Source organism: Phacochoerus africanus, chromosome 1 (genome assembly GCF_016906955.1).
Source record: "Phacochoerus africanus isolate WHEZ1 chromosome 1, ROS_Pafr_v1, whole genome shotgun sequence".
In the NCBI taxonomy this organism is placed as follows: domain Eukaryota; kingdom Metazoa; phylum Chordata; class Mammalia; order Artiodactyla; family Suidae; genus Phacochoerus; species Phacochoerus africanus.
In genome coordinates, this window is record NC_062544.1 from 111,385,872 (window position 1) to 111,407,256 (window position 21,385).

The 21,385-nt window shown below is 38.3% G+C and overlaps 1 long non-coding RNA gene across 4 annotated transcripts in view; it reads left to right on the forward strand.

Annotated features, from left to right (window-relative positions):
* The window catches only part of LOC125123497 (uncharacterized), a 47,158-nt gene that overhangs the window by 8,918 nt on the left and 16,855 nt on the right, over window positions 1-21,385 (forward strand). For 2 of the 4 annotated variants that reach the window (XR_007134080.1, XR_007134079.1), the window contains 2 exons: window positions 1,165-1,232; window positions 2,295-2,373. This is a non-coding gene — a long non-coding RNA (uncharacterized LOC125123497). Of the gene's footprint in view, window positions 1-1,164; window positions 1,233-2,294; window positions 2,374-4,449; window positions 5,940-21,385 lie in introns of those variants that run through there. The other 2 variants (XR_007134083.1, XR_007134081.1) reach the window with 2 other exon arrangements.

Genomic DNA, 21,385 nt, shown 5'->3' on the forward strand with positions numbered 1-21,385 from the left:
AGAGATACCTGCATCCCCATATTTATAGTAGCATAATTTGCAGTAGCCAAGACATGGAAACAACTTAAGTGTCCATTAATGAATGAATGGATAAATAGGTTGGGAGAATTTGTTTATTATATCTCTATCTATCTGTCTATCTATGCCATAAAAAAAAAAAAAGAGAGAGAGAATCCTGCCGTTTGTAGCAACATGGATGGACCTTTGAGGACCTTATTATAAGTGAAATAAGTCAAAGTGAGAGAAAAATACTGTATGATCTCATATGTGCAATCTAAAAATCAACCAAACTCATAGAAAAAGAGAAGCATTTACTTGAAGAAGAAGCATTTATTGAAATCATTGAGTTTGATGCTGTTGGTTTTCTGTAGCACCAGCATTCTCCTCTAAAGGGGATATGCTTGGAGTTCCCGTCGTGGCGCAGTGGTTAATGAATCTGACTAGGAACCATGAGGTTGCGGGTTCGGTCCCTGCCCTTGCTCAGTGGGTGAACGATCCGGCGTTGCCGTGAGCTGTGGTGTAGGTTGCAGACGCGGCTCGGATCCCGTGTTGCTGTGGCTCTGGGGTAGGCCAGTGGCTACAGCTCCGATTTGACCCCTAGCCTGGGAACCTCCATATGCCAGGGGAGCGGCCCAAGAAATAGCAAAAAGACAAAAAATAATAATAATAATTAAAAAAAAATAAAGGGGATATGCTTGAAGAGGCAATCATTGTGCTTCACTTGATCATCTGGTGATTTGGCAAGTTCTGTAATTCTTCACAGTCAATTCAGTATTTTTTCTGCAAGAGAAATACATGCTTAGAGAAATAAAATTTGGGAAAATTAAGAGAAAACCTATTATATCATAGCTATACCCATAGCCCAGCAAGAGGAATGCTAAACAATTTTTCTATGAATTAAGGCAGACTAGAGACATTCTAATTTCATTGAAGAAGAAAAAAGCACAGGTGGAGGTGGCCTGAGAAGAAGATAGCTATAGGTGGGGATGCCTATTTGAGTCTTCATACCTCAGAGGAGCCTTTAGGAACTTCCATGGAGCAGAAAAGGTGAAGGGTAGAGACAGTGGAGTTGACATGAAGCAGACTCTGGTCAGAGGCATATGGGGTGTTATACAAGGCATAGAAAATGCTGTTTAAATACTCTTTTCTATTTTCTATTCTTAGAAAGTCCGGACTCTGACCTTATAGGTTCAAGACTCAACCCTGCCAGCCCCTAGCTCTGTGGCCTTTGGGTAAGTCACCTCCCTTTCTAGACCTCTACCTTTTTAAATGTGAAATGCTGCTAATAGCCTCACTTCCTCATGGTGGGGACTGTGAGGAACACATTAGAGGAGATACAGGCAAAGAAGGTGACAATGCAGGACACATGGTTGACAGTCAATCAGTGATAATTGCTAGTCCTCCTGTAGTACATGCCATATTCTTGATGATCTTGTCAAGAGCATAGTTTCTCTTCTGCTTTGGTGAAAGGCTGTGAGGAGGGACCGCTATTCATTTTTTTGTCCATTCATTCTCTTTCTCCTTACACCATTGCCAGCCATTTTAATGACTTCAGTGTGTATTTTGTTTATGTGTCTGTGTAAAATATATATTGTTTGTGTTTGTTAACTTACATAATGGTGTTGTGTTACTTGTATTAGTTTCTCCTTTGATTTTTCTCTCAGTGCAGTTTTTTTTTGTTGTTTTTTTGTTTTGTTTTGTTTTTGTCTTTTTGGCCATTTCTTGGGCCGATCCTGTGGCATATGGAGGTTCCCAGGCTAGGGGTCGAATCGGAGCTGTAGCCACCAGCCTACGCCAGAGCCTCAGCAACACGGGATTCGAGCCGCGTCTGCGACCTACACCACAGCTCACAGTAACGCTGGATCCTTAACCCACTGAGCAAGGGCAGGGATTGAACCCGCAACCTCATGGTTCCTAGTCAGATTCGTTAACCACTGCGCCATGACGGGGACTCCTCCTCAGTGCAGTGTTTTGAGACCTGTAGTATTGCTAAGTATACATCTGATTTATTCTGTAAGCTATGCAGAACTATATGAAGACACCTTCCATGGTTCACCTATTGATTTCTTGGCTAGTCTCACCCAGGCTTCCCCCAAACCTACCACTTGCCACTATGAATAACACTGCAATAAACAAGTATGACACTGTACAAGCTATGGGAGAATTTCTTGGTAATTTTCCTAGGTTTGGAAATGCTGGACCATGAGATACATATATATTTAATTTGTTACTCTGTCTTAGAAGTGGTAGATTACTCCTCCAAATGGCCCTAACAGTCTTTCCTGTCACCACAGATCATGAAAGTATAGATCTCTCTACTTCTTCACCAGCATTGGACATTACCCAGCCTTCTGATTTTTGCTAATAAAACAGGTACAAATTGGTATCTCATTGTTTTAATTTTAATTTGTCTGGTAAATCATGAGCTTTTGAACATCCTTCGTATGCTAATTGGTGTTTTGCCTTTATTATTTTGCAAAACCATAGCCCCTGCCTATTTTTCTATTGGTTTGATGTATATTTTTCTTGTTGCTTTTTTGCATATACATTCTACATGTTAGCTTACTGTTACTTTAATTTTTTATTTCTTCCATGATAGGTTTTTAAATTTTATTTTTTTAACTCAATGAATTTTATTACATTTATAGTTGTAGGAGTTCCCGTCGTGGCGCAGTGGTTAACGAATCCGACTAGGAACCATGAGGTTGCGGGTTCGGTCCCTGCCCTTGCTCAGTGGGTTAACGATCTGGCGTTGCCGTGAGCTGTGGTGTAGGTTGCAGATGCAGCTCAGATCCCGTGTTGCTGTGGCTCTGGTGTAGGCCAGTGGCTGCAGCTCCGATTAGACCCCTAGCCTGGGAACCTCCATATGCTGCGGGAGCGGCCCAAGAAATAGCTAAAAAGACCAAAAAAAAAAAAATTTATAGTTGTACAACAGTCATCTCAACCCAGTTTTATAGCATTTCCATTCCAAACCCCCAGCCCATCCCCGCCCCCCACAACCTGTCTCCTTTGGAAACCATAAGTTTTTCAAAGTCTGTGAGTCAGTATCTGTTCTGCGAAGAAGTTCATTATATCCTTTTTTTAGATTCCACATATAAGTGATAGCATATGACTTTTTTGTTTCACTGTCTGATTAACCTCACTTAGCATGATAATTTCTAGGTCCATCCACGTTGCTGCAAATGCCGTTATTTCTTTCCTTTTATATGGCTGAGTAATATTCTATTGTGTATATGTACTACATCTTCTTTATCCACTCCTCTGTTGATGGACATTTAGGTTGCTTCCATGTCTTGGCTATTGTATATAGTGCTGCAATGAACATTGGAGTACATGTATCTTTTCGAGTCATAGTTTTCTCTGGATAGAGGCCCAGGAGTGGAATTGCTGGATCAAATGGTAATTCTATTTTTAGTTTTTTGAGGACTCTCCATACTGTTTTCCATCATGGTTGCACCAGCTTACATGGCCACCAACAGGGTAATAGAGTTCCCTTTTCTCCATACCCTCTCCAGCATTCATTGCTTATAGACTTTTTGATGATGGCCATTCCGGCTGGTGTAAGGTGGTACCTCATAGTGGTTTTGATTTGCATTTCTCTAATAGTTAGTAATGTTGAACATTTTTTCATGTGTTCTTTGGCCATCTGTATGTTTTCTTTGGAAAATTGTCTGTTTAGGTCTTCTGCCCATTTTTTTTATGGGGTTTGGTTTTTTGTTTTTTTTTGACACTGACTACATGAGGTGTTCATAAATAGCTTGTCATTATTTTTAGGTATGACAAGTATCTCTAGTTCTGCCAGCTGTCTACTAACTTATCCATAGAGATCTTCAATCCAACTGGAATATTGACTGTGAATGAAATGAATTTTTAGGAGAGTTTAGAAACTAGGATAGTCATAATAAGTTATAATCTAGGAGCATGGACTGTCTCTCCATTTATCCATATGATCTTAAAAACCCTTTGGTCAAATATTAAAGTTTTCTCTTTGGAAGTCTTGAGTATTCTTATTCTTAAATAGGTTCATTTTCAGATACTTTATAGGTTTTGTTTCTATTTTGAATGAATATGTTTTTTTCTTTTTTGAAGTGTAGTTAATTTACAGTGTTGTATTAGTTTCAGTTGTACAGCAAATGATTCAGTTATACATATACATATATGTATGTGTATATTCTTTTTCAAATTACTTCCCATTATAGGTTATTACAAGATACTGAGTATAGTTCCCTGTGCTATGCTACAGGGATCCTTGTTGTTGACCTATTTGCTGTATACTAGTGTGTGATATTTTTTAAAAATTTTCTTTTCCAATTGGGTGTTACTACTGTAAAGAAATAAGTATAGGTTGATCATGCATCCAGCAGAATTTCACAATCGCCTTAATAGTGTTAATAGTTGCTGATTCATGCCATCCCTAGATTGAATATAGTATCTTCATTTTTATCTTAGGTAGGCTGAAGTGCCATCCAGCAAAATGGAAAGTCTTAAATGAAATAAAAAGATCACCATTTGCTCATAAAATGGCCCCTGGATACCTGCTTTGCATTAGAGGGCAAGTAGTAGTTTACAGATAGGCTCTGTGATGGTTAATTTTATGTATCAACTTGGCGGGGCCATGGTGCCTAGATATTTGGTCAAACATTATTCTGGATATTTCTGTGAGGTTGTTTTTGGAGGTGATTGACATTTAAATCATTGGACTTTGAGTAAAGCCAATTGCCCTCATGAATAGAACAAAAGACTGACCTCTCCAAGCAAAAAAAGGAATTCTCCCAGCAGACAGCCTTTGGACACCATTTTATGGGTATTCTTAAGAATGGTTGTCTTAAAGGTATCTCTTTGAAGTTGCAAGTTTAAAAAGAACATAAGATCAGAGGTTTACTTGACAAGAGCTGCAGTCCAAATATACGAGGCGGGGAGTTAGCAGGATTATCCATAAATTAGCCCAGGTCAGAATCTGACAGAGGTAGGGGTCACGAGAGGTCTCTTAACAATTACCGCAAATCATGAAAGTACCCCCCAAATCTTTAAACTTAAGGGTGGAACTTTAAACTTGTTAAACATAAGGGTGGAACACATGTTCTTTCCTTCTCTATTATTAAGCCAAAATACATATCTTCCCACAAAGATTCGTTACTTCTGTTTTATCAAGCCAAAGATACTTCCCACAAAGAGATGGCCAGGAAATTTTGAACTTTAAGAAGATGAGAAAGGAGTTCCTGCTGTGGCACAGTGGATTAAGAATCCGGCTACAGTGACTCAGGTTGCTGCAGAGGCATGGATTTGATCCCGGAGCCAGCTCAGTGGGTTAAAATGTCTGGTGTTGCTGCAGCTACGGTGTAGGTCACAGCTGTGGCTTGGATTCAATCCCTGGCCCAAGAACTTCCATATGCCGTGAGTGTGGTCATAAAAGAAGATGAGAAGGAATTAATTAGGTGTAATAACAGCATTGTGGGTATGTGAAGAAATGTCACACTTCTCATCAGAGATACACTCTAAAAGTATATGAGTAAAATGACATGATGTCTAACTTGTGTTAATACTTCAGCAAAGAAAAAAGAGAAATAAAAGGATAGAAGAAGGATATATGGCAAACACTTTGCACTTTGTTGAATCTATATGATAGGTTATGAGGTTTATTGTATTATTGTCCCCAGATTTACATATTCTTTAATTTTCATAGACTTAAATTTTACATTTAAGTTTTTCATAACAAGTATTTAAAGTCATAAAAATGAGCTCTTTATCTCTTAATCTGGTTTACTCCCAAAAATGAAAATAAAAATGATTTTACTTACACAAGGTCCATCATGTAGTTTAGTTATTTAAGCCCTTCTATCTGTAAGAAATTGTATTTTGAAATAACTATTTTTGCTCTGTGATATATCACAAATTACTAAATTTTACTTGATAATCTTTGGCTAAGGGTGAGAATGAAACATTTGGCTAATGGTTAATTCTTAGTTAACATTTTAAAATATCTACTATACATTTGTTTGTCAAAGGGATTGATGTATAAAACATATACATCAAGTTTCGGCCTGAAATCAAATATAGAAAATTCAAAATAATCTTGAATATTTAAGTAGAAATATAGAGTATTAGACAGTGAATTGCAGTAAAATTAAATTACGCATTTGATGAAAGTTAAAGACATTACCATTGGCCTTACAGAAGTAAAAATGATTGTAAGGGAATACTATGAACAATTATACATCAACAAATTAGATAACCTAGGTGAAATGGCCAAATTCCTAGAAACACACAAATTACCTAAACTGACTCAAGAAGAAATAGGAAATCTCAACAGCTCTAAATCAAGAGATCAAATCAGCAATAATAAAAACCTAACAAAGAAAAGTTCAGGACAAAATGGCTTTTTAGTGAATTCTATCAAACATTATTAAAGATTTAATATCAATCCTTAGAGTTCTCGCATAGCACAGGGGGTTAAGGATCTGGCATTGTCATTGCAGCAGCTTGGGTCACTGCTGTGGTACAGGTTTGATCCCTTACCCAACAACTTCCATATGCTACGAATGGAGCTGAAAAATAAAATTAAAAAAATAACACAAGTAATAAATGTTGACAAGGATATGGAAAATAGGGAACCTATTACACTGTTCATGGGGATGTAAATTGGTGCAGTGACTGTGGAAAACAGTCTGGGGGGGTTTCTCTAAAAACTAAAAATAGAATTATCATATGACCCAGCACTTCTACTCTGGGTATATATCCAAAAAAAATCCCCCCCAATGATATGAAAAGATAAATGTACCCCAACGTTCATAGAAGCATTATTTACAATTGCCAAGATATGGAAGCAACCTAAGTGTCCACAAACAAATAAATGGATAAAGAAGATGTATGTGTATACATAGGTATACAATGGACTACTATTCAGTCATAAAAAGAATGGAATTTTGCCATGTGCAGCAACATGGATAGACTTGAAGGACATTATGCTAAGTAAAATAAGTCAAAGAAAGACATACTGTATGATATCACTTATATGTGGAATCTAAAAAATACAGCAAACCAGTGAATGAAACAAAAAAGAACACTCACAGATACGAAAACACACTAGTGGTTACTAGTGAGGAGAGGAAAGAGGGGAGGGGACAAAAATGATTATTATGGGATTATATGAAAACATGTATGAAACTTTTGAAAATTGTAAAATAAAGCACTACAGAATTTAAAGAACCTTTCATTCAATAAAATCTTTTTTTTTGTCTTTTGTCTTTTGTCTTTTTAGGGCTGCACCCACGGCATATGGAGGTTCCCAGGCTAGGGGTCTAATCAGAGCTACAGCTGCCGGCCTACACCAGAGCCAAAGCAGCAAGGGATCTGAGCCGAGTCTGCGACCTACACCACAGCTCACAGCAACACCGGAACCTTAACCCATTGAGCAAGGCCAGGGATCGAACCCGCAACTTCATGGTTCCTAGTTGGATTCGTTAACCACTGAGCCATGATGAGAACTCCTGGCCAACTGATTTTTAACAAGAGTGGCAAGACTATTCAATGGGGAAAGAAAAGTCCCTTCAAAAAATGGTGCTAGAACAACTAGATAATTGTATGCATAAGAATGCATTTGGGGCGTTCCCATTGCGGTGCAGTAGAAATGAATCCAGCTAGTAACCACGAGGTTGGGGGTTCGATCCCTGGTCTCACTTAGTGGGTTAAGGATCCAGCGTTGCTGTGAGCTGTGGTGTAGATCACAGATGCAGCTCGGATCCTGCATTGTTGTGGCTGTGGTGTACGCAAGCAGCTATAGCTCAGCTTGGACCCCTAGCTTGGGAACCTCCATATGCCGAAGGTGTGGCCCTAAAAAAGCAAAAACAAAAAGGGAATGATTTTGGACCTCAAACTCATACTACAAACACAAATTTTTAAAAAATGGGTTTGTAACCTAAATTTAAGAGCTACAACTATGAAACTCTTAGAAGAAAAGACAAGAGTAAATCTTCATGCCCTTGAATTTTACAATGGATTCTTAGGTGTACTAAAAGCAGAAGAAACAACAGAAAAAAAAAAAGATATTGGACTTTATCAGAATTTAAAACTTTGTGCATCAAAAGACATTATTGGAGATATTAAAAGATGTTTAACATTATTAGTCATTAGAGAAAAGCAGAAACTCTAATGAGATATCATTTCACACCTGCAAGAATGGGTATTAAAAAATACTGGTGAGGTTGTAGAGAAATTGTGGAGAAATTGTGACTGTCACATGTTGCTTGCAGAAATGTAAAACAGTACAGTCTCTGTGGAAAACAGCTTGGTGGTTCCTCAAAAAGTTACACATATAATTACCATATGACCCAGCAAATTCCACTCCTAGGTACATATACAAAAATATTGAAACAGGTACTCAAATACTTATACACAAGTGTTCATAGGATCACTATTCATAATAACCAAAAGGTGGAAACAACCCAAATGCCATCAGTGAGTAAGTGGAAAACAAATCATGATATGTACATACAATGGAATATTATTGAGCAATAAAAAAGAAACGAAGTCTAGAAATGTGCTACAACGTGAATGAACCTCAAAAACATTTTACTAAATGAAAGGCAAGTTGCATATTATATGATTCTATGTATATGAAATATACAGATTAGTAAATCCATAGAAACAGAAAGCAGATTATTGAATTCCAGGTGTTATGGTAAGAAGGAAATGGGAAAAAATTGCTTAGTGGGTATGAGGTTTTATTTTGAAGTGGTGAGAATGTTATGGAACTACACAGAGGAGGCAGTTTCATGACATTGTAAATATACTGAATGCCACTGCTCTGTTCACTTTAAAATGGTTAATTTTAGTCATGAAAACTTTATCTCAATTAAAAAATGTGCACCCTTGAGCCCATATGCCTTCATAGCTCTGAGACCTTTGTTGCTCCATTTTTTTTTTTTTTTGTCTTTTTAGGGCCACACCTGTGGCATATGGAGGTTCCCAGGCTAGGGATCTAATTGGAGCGGCAGCTGCCGGCCTACCCCAGAGCTATGGCAATGCAAGATCCAAGCCAGGTCTGCAACCTACACCACAGCTCACAGCAATGCCAGATCCTTAACCCACGGAGCAAGGCCAGGGATCAAACTTGCAACCTCATGGTTCCGCTGTGCCATGACGGGAACTCCTGTTGCTCCACTTTTATTTTTTTATTTTAAAATTGTATTTATTTATTTGGCCACACCCACAGCATGCAAAGTTCCTGGGCCACGGATCAAGCTCACACCACAGCAGTGACCCAAGCCACAGCAGTGACAATGCTGGATCGTTAACCTGCTGAACCACCAGAGAACTTCAAGTTGCTCACTTTTGTTTTCAGTATCTTTATTCAAAAGTGAACTCTTTGAGGAGTTCCCACTGTGGCACTATGGTTAAGAATCCAGTATTGCCACAGCTATGGCAAGGTCACAGCTGCAGCTTGGATTCAATCTCTGGCTGGGGAACTTCCATGTGCTGCTGAAAAAGAAAAAGTGAGCTCTTGCAGAAACATAAGAACCTGAAAACAGAGACCTAAGAACCTCTGAAACTTCTCCAAAAAGGCAGTAAAAAACACTGGCAAAAAATACAATTTTAATCTTTTCATTACTTTAGGAAGTTTAAAAAAAGACAACAATTCAAAGAGCATTTATTTATGAAAAATGACTGAATCTCAGAACAGTGAGTCTTATAAACTTACCCTAGTCTCATATATCACCTCCCCAGATCTTGGTAGTTTTGAAAAACAAGAGCTTATAATTAGGTTGAAAACCAGAAGCCTGGAAGCACCTGAAGGGAACAGAATGATGTTGTAGCTCCTTCAGAGCACCATTATCAGAAAATTGTCATTATTTAACCTCTCTGGGGTTCTCTGGAATACTCATTTGCAGTGCTGTCTTTATTTGACCTGACTCAGTGCTTTCCTGGGGGCGTTGGTTGAAAACAGTCTGAGGCTATTTTTGAGTTCATGGGTGCCGTATGGTGGCTAACATTTGCGGAAAGCAACAGGCTAACCAAAAGTCAAAAGCTGGGAAGTGAGATGTCCATGGGAGCTTTTGAAAAGCATCTATATATTCCTGAGAATTTAGAAGGCCATGCGCATGTGCACACATGTAGTGCTATGCGCATGCTCAGGAAAGACCAGAGAAGGCCTTAAGGTCTCATCTGTGGCTATTCTCGAGGTTCTGTGCATGCAGGAAATGAAGGCTAATGTGTAGTTTTAAACTGTCTGGTTAAGTGTCAAAGGCATTCCTTGACACACACAAGTTTTTATTGGCAAAGACTGGGAGATTTATTGGTTCCAGCCATTTAAGAAATTTTCTGTCCAATCATTAGTAGACCACTAAGACAATTCAATTGACCTTTTTAGCAGCCAGACATAACACCAAAAATTCAGACTTCACAGAGTCTGAAGAAGTCTGTTCCATCGAACTAACTAATAGCAATAGCAACAAACCTTGGCGAGAGGAGAAAATCTGATTTCCAAGTTTGCCGTGTTTTTTAAATTGTCTTGCTTTCAACAACACAAAATATGACGCATGCAAAGAGCCAAGAAAGTGTGTTCCATTCACAAGTTAAAAAGCAGTCAATAGAAACAATTACTGAGGAAGTCCAGATGTGGTACTTAAAAAAATTCTTCACCCAGCTCCTTCCTCTTCATCAGGCTTTTGTTCTTTGGTCTGAGGGAGCTTAAGGATAACATGATCTGAATGGCTACTTGCTACTAAGTTTGTTCCCCTTGATCCTTGTCCAGACCAGACATAGTATACTCATCTTCAGTGGGATTTTGTCTGAATGGAGTCACTTTGGGGACCATAGGGAGGGAACCAAAGAAATGGAGGAGCAAATAGTGGAGCAGTTTCTGGAGGGAATATTTGATTAGTAGTAAGTGTTCTGAGGAGGTCATTCCTATCTTGGCCACTTTTAGCTTTCTTTTTTTTTTTTGTCTTTTTTTTTGTCTTATGCTCTTGTGGCATATGGAGGCTTCCAGGCTAGGGGTCCAATCAGAGCCGTAGCCGCCGGCCTACACCAGAGCCACAGCAACTCTGGATCCAAGCCGCATCTGCGACCCACACCACAGCCCACGGCAGCACAGGATCCCCAACCCACTGAGCAAGGCCAGGGATCGAACCCTCAACCTCTTGGTTCCTAGTTGGATTCATTTCCACTGCCCCAAAATGGAACTCCCGCCACTTTTAGCTTTCTGACTTGAGAGAAAGGAGAATAAAATCAAGACTTACAGAATTTTGTAGCAGAGATGGCATTTCCCATTGTAGGTAGTTTGATCACTCCCACATATGAGCTCACTTCACTTGATGTAGGAGAAAATCCAGCAGTTATTTATATTCTGTGTGCACTTGGCCTGAAGGTGAGACACAGACACTGCTTCAGACACCTTTCTCTAGGTCCTCTGGCCATTATCACTGGTAGTAGGGGAGGAAGATGGAATAAGGAGTACAGGCCCAGGAGTTCAGCGAGCAGACTTCGGAAGTCTCACTATTTGACCCCGGCTCTTACCACCAACTATATGTATATCATATCATATATCCCATAATATATGTGTAGCCTGTGGACTCGCCGGTCTGGCATATAAATTCCTTTTTAGGATGAAAATCCCTGCCCTACCAATTATAAAATACAATTGTTAGGTTACAGAGAGGAAAACGTTTTCAAGTTTAGAATAGTCTTAGGAACATTTCTGAGTGAGTGATTTGTGGGCAGTGCTTCAGACAGCAGTGGGATCGAACTTGTTGCAGCAGAGTTAGGATGTAGAAGGAAGGAGACAGAGAGAATGAGAATCTTTCTTGATGTGTGGGAGGCAAAATGTATGTCCTGGCATATCTTGGTTGAAAGAAGGTCCAGTGTAGCATAGGACAGACCTAAATTTGAGCCACAACTTCCTCATCCATTTAATGGTGCAAAATATTTGCCTTCTGTCCTGCAAGAGAGTGTTATGAACTGATTGAGGTAATGCATGGGAAGAGGGCTCAGGAACATATAAAAGATGCTACATATAGTGAGTGACTCAGCTGTTACTGTGGGGTTATTCCCACACAAATCCTTTCTGGCCTGCCTCCCAGAAGAATGAGCTGAGACCATCGGGGAAACTAGTTTTCTCCCTATTCTTGTACTCAGGAACCAAGGAAGCAGCTTACCTTTGTCTCTTCTAGGCAAGTTCCTCTGCCCATAGGAAGAGGCAGGTCTGAGAGACAAAAGCATATTCAGAAGAGTTGCTGCTTTGTCTTCTGCCCTTAGGAGGAAAAATTAGGATGAGACCTGGTTGGTACACAGTAAGCATCAAATTCCGTCAGAAGGTTCTGTGGTTTCTTTTTGATGTGTGCTGCCCTCTAAAGGAGTGAAGAATTGGGAAGCTTCTGCCCCTCTCCCTGTTGTAAAGTAGAGATCTTTATTCTAGCCCTTCCCCTTCACAGGTAAATACAACTTCTACAATCCTCATTTTTAGGAAACACACTCTAAGTTACAAATTACCATGAGATACCTTAAGATACCTTACCTTAAGATACCTTATATTGAGATACCTTAAAAGATTCTAGGTTTAAGGTTTACATATTCTTGGTCCAAAGCAGCCTTTGCAGTCATTTATGTATATGTATATGTATATTATGTTTTATTAAACATGATTTTATATTATAATGATCTGATATTATACAGAACTGTATATTATCAGCTCTATTTTGTATATATATATGTATCTTTCTTAAGATGTCATTCACACACCATAGCATTCACCTATTTAAAGTTTACAGTTCAGGAGTTCCTGTTGTGGCACAGTGGAAATTAATCCGACTAGGAACCATGAGGTTGCAGGTTGTTCCCTGGCCTCGCTCAGTGGGTTGAGGATCCAGCATTGCCGTGAGCTTTGGTGTAGGTCTTAGACATGGCTCATATCTGGCGTTGCTGTGGCTGTGGCTTAGGCCGGCGGCAACAGCTCCGATTAGACCTCTAACCTGGGAACTTACATATGCTGAGGGTGCAGCCCTAAAAAGACGAAAAGACAAAAAAAGAATAGTCTTTTCAACAGATGGTGCTGGGACTTTAGGATATCCACATGCAAAAAAATAAATAAATAAAGATTACAGTTCAGGAGTTCCCTGGTGGCACAGCAGGTTAAGGGTCCAGTGTTGTCACTGCTGTGGTGTGGGTTTGATCCCTGGTCCCAGAACTTCCTCATGCTGTGAGCATGGCCAGAAAAAAAAAAGGGATATAAAGTGTACAGTTCCATGTTTTTTAGTATATCTACAGAGTTGTATAACCATCACCACAAACATTTCAGAACATTTTTCATCACCGTAATAGAAACCCTGGGAAGTTCTCACTGCAGTGCAGCAAGTTAAGGATCTAGTGTTTTCTCTGCAAAGGTGTGGCTTCCATCCCTGGCCTGGCGCTGTGGGTTCAGGATATAGTGTTGCTTGGATTTAATCCCTGGACCAGGACCTTCCATATATCTGCAGGTTCTGCCAAAAGAAAGAAAGAGAGAGAAAGAAAGTTTGTATCTGTCAACAGGCCCTTCTCATTCCTCCCTCAACATCTCCTCTTTTCTGAGAGAGAAAGAACGACAGAACGAGAGAAAGAAAAAGAGAATGAGAAAGAAAGAAAGAACTTTGTATCCATCAGCAGGCCCTTTTCATTCCTCCCTCATCATCTCCTCTTTTTCTTCCACCCAGATATCTGCTAGCCTACTTTCTCTCTGTTCTAGACACTTCATATAAATGGAATTATACAACATGTAGTCTTTTTTGTCTCTTTCACTTGACATTTTAAAGGTTTATCCATGTTATAGCATGCATTAGTACTTCATTCCCTTTTACAACTAAATAATATTCCATTGTATATATGTACCATATTTTATTTGTACATTTATCAGCTAATGAACACCTGAGTTGTTTTCACTTTTTGGCTATTATGAGTAAGGTATATATTTTCCTTAGGTATATGCTTGAGAGTGGAATTGCTGGGTTAAATGGTGACCTTTGGAGGGACTACCAGATTATTTTCTAAAGCAGCCACACCATTTTACATTCCCACCAGCATTATATGAAGGTTCCAATTTCTTCACATCTTTTTAAACATTTGTTATTCTCTCTCTTCTTTAAAAGATTTTCTTATTATAGTTGATTTACAGTATTCTTTCAATTTCTGTGTACAGCAGAGTGACCCAGTCATACATATATATATGCATTCTTTTTCTTACGTTATCCTCTATCATGTTCCATCACAAGTGACTAGATATAGTTCCCTGTGCTATACAGCAGGATCTCATTGCTTATCCACTCCAAATGCAATAGTTCACATCTACTAACTAGACTCCCAGACCATCCCACTTCCTCTACCTCCCCCTTGGCAACCACAAGTCTGTTCTCCATGTCCATGAGTTTGTTTCTTTTCTGTAGATGAGTTCATTGTGCCATATATTAGATTCCAAATATAAGTGATATCATATGATATTTGTCATTCTCTTTCTAACTTCACTTAATATGAGAGTCTCTAGTTCCATCCATGTTGCTGCAAATGGCATTGTTTTGTTCATTTTTATGGCTGAGTAGTATTACATTGTGTATCTATAGCACATCTTCTTAATCCATTCATCTGTTGATGGACATTTAGGTTGTTGGATTGCTGTGGTTAGGACTTCCAATACTATGCTAAATAAAAGTGGTTAGAGTGGGAATCCTTGTCTTATAAAATGGGCAGAAGACCTAAATAGACACTTCTCCAAAGAAGATATTCACATTGCCAACAGGCACAGATAAAAATGCTCAACATCACTGATTATTAGAGAAATGCAAATCAAAACTACTATGAGGTATCACCTCACACCAGTCAGAATGGCCAACATTAACAAGTCAACAAATAACAAATGCTAGAGAGGGTATAGAGAAAAGGGTACCCTCCTTCACTGTTGGTGGGAATGTAAACTGGTACAACCACTATGGAAAACAGTATGGAGGTGCCTCAGAAAACTAAATATGGAACTACCATATGACTCAGCAATCCCACTGTTGGGCATATATCCAGACAAAACTTTCATTGAAAAAAATACATGCACCCCTATTTCATTGCAGCACTATTCCCAATAAGAATTCATTCATTCAAGGATACCATTGAAACACACACACACACACACACACACACACACAAAGACAACTTACAGAATGGGAGAAAATAGTTTCAAATGATGCAACCAACAAGGGCTTAATCTCTAAAATATACAAACAACTTATACAACTGAGCAGCAAAAAAATCCAACAATTATTTCCCTTTTTTTTTTTGTCTTTTTGCTGTTTCTTGGGCCGCTCCCGTGGCATATGGAGGTTCCCAGGCTAGGGGTCAAATTGGAGCTGTAGCTGCCAGCCTACGCCAGAGCCGCAGCAACTCGGAACCCGAGCCGCGTCTGCAACCTACACCACAGCTCACGGCAACGCCAGATCGTTAACCCACTGAGCAAGGGCAGGGACCGAACCCACAACCTCATGGTTCCTAGTCGGATTCGTTAACCACTGCGCCACGACGTATTTCCCTTTTTGATAGATGCTTTACAAATAATTTCTCCCATTTTTCTGGGGAGTCTTTTCACTCTATTGATATCTTTGTTGGTATCCTTTGAATCACTAATTTTTTTTAATTTTTCTATAATGACTTTTATTTTTTTTCATTATAGCTGGTTTACAGTGTTCTGTCAATTTTCTATTGTACAGCATGGTGATGCAGTTACACATACATGTGTAGATTCTTTTTTCTCACATTATCATGCTCCATCATAAGTGACTAGACATAGTTCTCAATGCTATACAGCAGGATCTCATTGCCTATCCATTCCAAAGACAATAGTCTGCATCTTTTAACCCGAAGTTCCCGATCCATCCCACTCTCTCCCCCTCGGCCTCCCCCTTGGCAACCATAAGTCTATTCTCCAAGTCCATGATTTTCTTTTCTGTGGAAAGGTTCGTTTCTGCTGTGTATTAGATTCCAGATATGTGATAGCATATGGTATTTGTCTTTCACTCAGTATGAGAGTCTCCAGTTTCATCCATGTTGCTGCAAAGGGCATTATGTCGTTCTTTTTTATGGCTGAGTAGTATTCCATTGTGTGTATATACCACATCCTCCTAATCCAATCATCTGTCAAAAGACATTTAGATTGTTTCCATGTCTTGGCTATTGTGAATAGTGCTTCAATAAACATGTGGGTGCATGTGTCATTTTGGAAAGGTAAATTTTGTTTGGATATATGCCCAAGAGTGGGATTGCTGGGTCATATGGTAGTTCTATGTACAGTTTTCTAAAGTATCTCCATACTGTTTTCCATAATGGTGGTACCAACTTACATTCCCACCAGCAGTGCAGGAGGGTTCCCTTTTCTCCACACCTCCTCCAACATTTGTTATTTGTAGACTTATTAATGATGGCAATTCTGACTGGTGTGAGGTGGTATCTCATGGTAGTTTTGATGTGTATTTCTCTAATAATCAGTGATGTGGAGCATTTTTTCATGTGCTTGTTGACCATCTGTATATCTTCCTTAGAGAAATGTCTATTCAGGTCTTTTGCCCATTTTTCAATTGGGTTATTGGCTTTTTTGCTGTTGAGTTGTATAAGTTGCTTGTATATTCTAGAGATTAAGCCTTTGTCCATTGCATCATTTGAAACTGTTTTCTCCCATTCTGTAAATTGTCTTTTTTTTTTTTTTGGTTTCCTTTGCTGTGCAAAAGCATGTCAGTTTGATTAGGTCCCATTGGTTTATTTTTGCTTTATTTCTGTTGCTTTGGGAGACTGACCTGAGAAAATATTTGTAAGGTTGATGTCAGAGAATGTTTTGATTATGTTGTCTTCCAGGATTTTGATGGTGTCTTGTCTTATATTTAAGACTTTCAGACATTTTGAGTTTATTTTTGTGCATGGTGTGAGGGTGTATTCTAGTTTCATTGATTTGCATGCAGCTGTCCAGGTTTTCCAGCAGTACTTACTGAAAAGACTGTCTTTTTCCCATTTTATGTTCTTGCTTCCTTTGTCAATGATTAATTGAGTGTATGTGTCTGGGTTTATTTCTGGGTTCCCTATTCTGTTCCATCAGTCTATCTGTCTGTTTTGGTACCAGTACCACACTGTCTTGATGACTGTGGCTCTGTAATATTGCCTGAAGTCTGGGAAAGTTATGCCTCCTGCTTGGTTTTTGTTCCTCAGCATTGCTTTGGCAATTCTGGGTCTTTTGTGGTTCCATATAAATTTTTGGATTGTTTGTTCTAGTTCTTTGAAAAATGTCCTGGGTAATTTGATAGGGATTCCATTGAATCTGTAGATTGCTTTGGGTGGTTGAGGCCATTACACGATATGAATTTTTCCAGCCCAGGAGCATGGAATATCTTTCCATTTCTTTGCATATTCTTTAATTTCTTTTATTAATGTTTTATAGTTCTCAGCATTATAACTCTTTCACCTCCTTGGTCAGGTTTATTCCCAGGTATTTGATTTTTGGGGGTGCAATTTTAAAAGGTGTTGTATTTTTGTATTCCTTTTCTAATATTTCACTGTTAGTATACAGAAATGCAACTGATTTCTGAATGTTAATCTTGTATCCTGCTGCTTTGCTGAATTCATTGGCAAGTTTGAGTAGTTTTTATGTGGAGTCCTAAGGGTTTTCTATATGTAGTATCATGTCATCTTCATATGGTGACAATTTTACCTCTTCTCAGCATATTTAGATGCCTTTTATTTCTTTTGTTTGTCTGATTGTTGTGGTTAGGACTTCCAATACTATGCTGAATAACAGTAGTAAGAGTGGTCCACCTTGTCTTCTTCCTGATTTTAGTGGGACGGCTTTCAGCTTTTCTCCATTGAGTATTATATTTGTTGTGGGTTTGTCATCAATGGCTTTGATTATGTTATGTTCCCTCTATACCCACTTTGGTAAGAGTTTTTATCATGAATGGATGTTGGACTTTGTCAAGCGCTTTTTCTGCATCTATTGAGATGATCATGTTGTTTTTGACTTTTCTTTTGTTAATGTGGTGGTTGATGTTGATTGATTTGTGTATGTTGAACCATCCTTGTACAGCTGGGATGAATCCCACCTGGTTTTGGTGTATGATCTTTTCTATATGTTGTTGGATTTGGTTGGCTAAGATTTTGTTGAGAATTTTTGCATCTATTTTCATCAAAGATATTGGCCTATAGTTTTCTTTTTTGGTGGTATCTTTGTCTGGTTTTGGAATTAGGGTGATGGTGACATCATAGAATGTCTTTGGGAGTGTTCCTTCTTCTTCAACCTTTTGAAAAAGTTTAAGGAGGATGGGTATAAGTTCCTCTTTGTATGTTTGGTAGAATTCGCCTGTGAAGCCATCTGGTCCTGGGCTTTTATTTGTAGGGAGTGTTTTTATTACATATTCAATTTCATTTCTAATGATTGGTCTGTTTAATTGATCTATTTCTTCTTGATTCAGTTTTGGCAGGCTGTAAGTCTCTAGGAAGTTGTCCATTTCTTCTAGGTTGTCAAATTTGTTGGCATATAGTTGTTCATAGTATTCTCTAATGGTTTTTTGTATTTCTGTAGTATCCGTTGTGACTTTTTTCATTTCTTATTTTGTCTATTTGGGTTTTTTCTCTCCTCTTCTTGGTGAGTCTAGCCGGAAGTTTGTCAATTTTATTTTTTACTTTTCAAAGAACCAGCTCTTGGTTTTATTGATTTTTTTTTCTACTGTTTTTTGTTTGTTTGTTTGTTTTGAATCTCTGTTTTATTGATTTCCTCTCTGGTCTTTATGATTTCCTTCCTTCTGCTGACTTTAGGTTTTGTTTGTTCTTTTTCTAATTCATTTAGGTGGTGGGTTGTCAATTTGAGATTTTTCTTCTTTTTTGAGGAAAGCCTGTATTGCTATGAATTCCCCTCTGAGCACTGCTTTTGCAGCATCATAGATTTTGAGTGGTTGTGTCTTCATTATCATTTGTCTTGAGGTATTTTTAAATTTCCTTCTTGATTTCTTCATTGACCCATTGGTTTTTTAGTAGCATGTTGTTTAGTCTCCATGTATTAAGTTTTTTCTCATTTCTTTTCCTGTGGTTGATTTCTAGCTTCATACCATTGTGGTCAGAGAAGATACTTGGAATAATTTCTATATGCTTAAATTTCTTGAGGTTAGCTTTGTGCCCTAGTATGTGATCAATCCTTGAGAATGTTCCGTGTGCACTTGAGAAGAATGTATATTCTGATTTTTTGGATGTAATGTCCTGGAACTGTCGATTAAGTCTAACTTTTCTGTTGTGTCATTTGGGAATTTCTGTTGCCTTATTGATTTTTCTGTCTAGAGGATCTGTCCGTTGATGTGAGTGGGTGTTAAAGTCTCCTACTATGATTGTATTCCCATCAATTTCTCCTTTTATGTTTGTAAGTATTTGTTGTAGGTATCTGGGTGCTCCTATATTAGGGGCAAATATAGTGACAATTTTAATACCCTCTTCTTGAATGGATCCTTTGACCATTAAATAGTGTCCTTCTTTGTCTTTCTTTATGGCCTTCATTTTAAAGTCTGTTTTGTCTGATATGACTCTCTGCAACTCCTGCTTTCCTGTCTTGTTCATTGGCATGAAATGTCTTTTCCCATCCCCTCACTTTCAATCTATATGTGTTCTTTGCCCTAAGGTGAGTCTCTTGTAGACAGCAGATTGAAGGGTTTTGCTTTTTTATCCAATCTGCCACTCTGTGTTTTTTAATTGGAGCATTTGTTCCATTGACATTTAAGGTGATTATTGATAGATATGTATTTATTGCCATTTTAAACTTTGTTTTCCAGTTGATTCTATGTTTCTCTTTTCTTCCTTTTTTTTTTTTTTTTTTGGTTGGATGGTTTCCATTTATTTTATGCTTGAGTACTTTTCTTTTCAGTTTTTATGAATGTAATGTTCGGCTTTGATTTGTGGTTGCCCTGTGTTTTAAGTATGTTTACCCCTTCGTATATCGGCTTGCTTTAGCCTGATAGTCATATAGTTGAGTGATAGGCTCAAACACATTATTAAAATAAAAAAGAAGAATCTATATTTTCTTACTTTCCTTCCTCACATTGTATGATTTTGATATCTTTATTTTTTTTAACATCTTCATGTTTAGATCTGTATGCTGGCTTATTTAAGCGATTGCTTTCCAATTGTGGTTTCCTCCATTCTATTTCGCCTTACTTCTTCTTCTTCTTCTTTTTTTTTTAATTTAGAGAAGCCCTTTCAGTATTTCTTTTAGAATGGGTTTAGTATTGCTGTACTCTTTTAGCTTTTGTTTGTTGGAGAAATTCTTTATTTCTCCTTCTATTTTAAATGATGTTCTTGCTGGATAGAGTATTCTAGGTTGCAAATTTTTTCCTTTCAGCACTTTAAATATATCTTGCCACTCCCTTCTGGCCTGTAGTGTTTCTGTAGAGAAACCAGCTGATAGCCTTATGGGGGTTCCCTTATAATTAATGCTTTGCTTTTCTCTTGCTGCCTTTAGGATCCTCTCTTTAACCTTTGCCATTTTTATTATAATATGTCTTGGTGTGGGCCTGCTTGGGTTCAAATTGTTTGGGGCCCTCTGTGCTTCCTGTATCTTGATAGCAGTTTCCTTTAGATTTGGAAAGTCTTCCACCATAATTTCTTCAAATATGTTTTCAATCCTCTTTTCTTTTTCTTCTCCTTCTGGAATTCCTATTATGCATAAATTTCCCACTTTATATTATCCCATAGATCTCTTATTTTGCTTTCATGTTTTTTCATTTAGTTTTCTGTCTGCTGTCCTGATTGGGTGATTTCGATTGTTCTATCTTCCACATCACTAACTCATTCCTCCGCATTATTCATTCTGCTCTTTATTGCCTTTAGCTCAGTTTGCATCTTTGCAAATGAATTTTCTAGTTTTTCTTGGCTCCTCCTTATATTTTCTAGTTCATTTTTAAGGGAATCGGCATTACTGTTCATATCTTCTCTTAATTCCTTGATATTCAGCCTTAATTCCTTCAGTATTTTCATTATCTCCCTTTTGAACTCAATGTCTGTCAGACTGCAGAGGTCTGTTTCATTGTCAACTGGTTTAGGTGAATTCTCCTGTTCCTTTAACTGGGGATGGTTTCTGAGCCTCTTCATCTTGCTTGTGTTTTTCTTTTTCTGTGAGTTTGGGGAGTCTTGTAAAGCTACTTCTATGCAAGAGCACCCCTTTGTATTTTTGGGGGGAGTTACTATTTATTTTTGGTGTGGGAGTTTGGATATTTGCTGTCTCTTTCTTCGATGTGAGCAGGCTGTTATCCCCAGGCTGCTCAGTGTGTTTTCAGGGAGAAAGAGGCAATGAGTAGGGCCAGCAGTCAATGCCTGGTCACTGGGCTCTCAACAGCAGCAAGGATGTGCAGGAAGGTGGCAC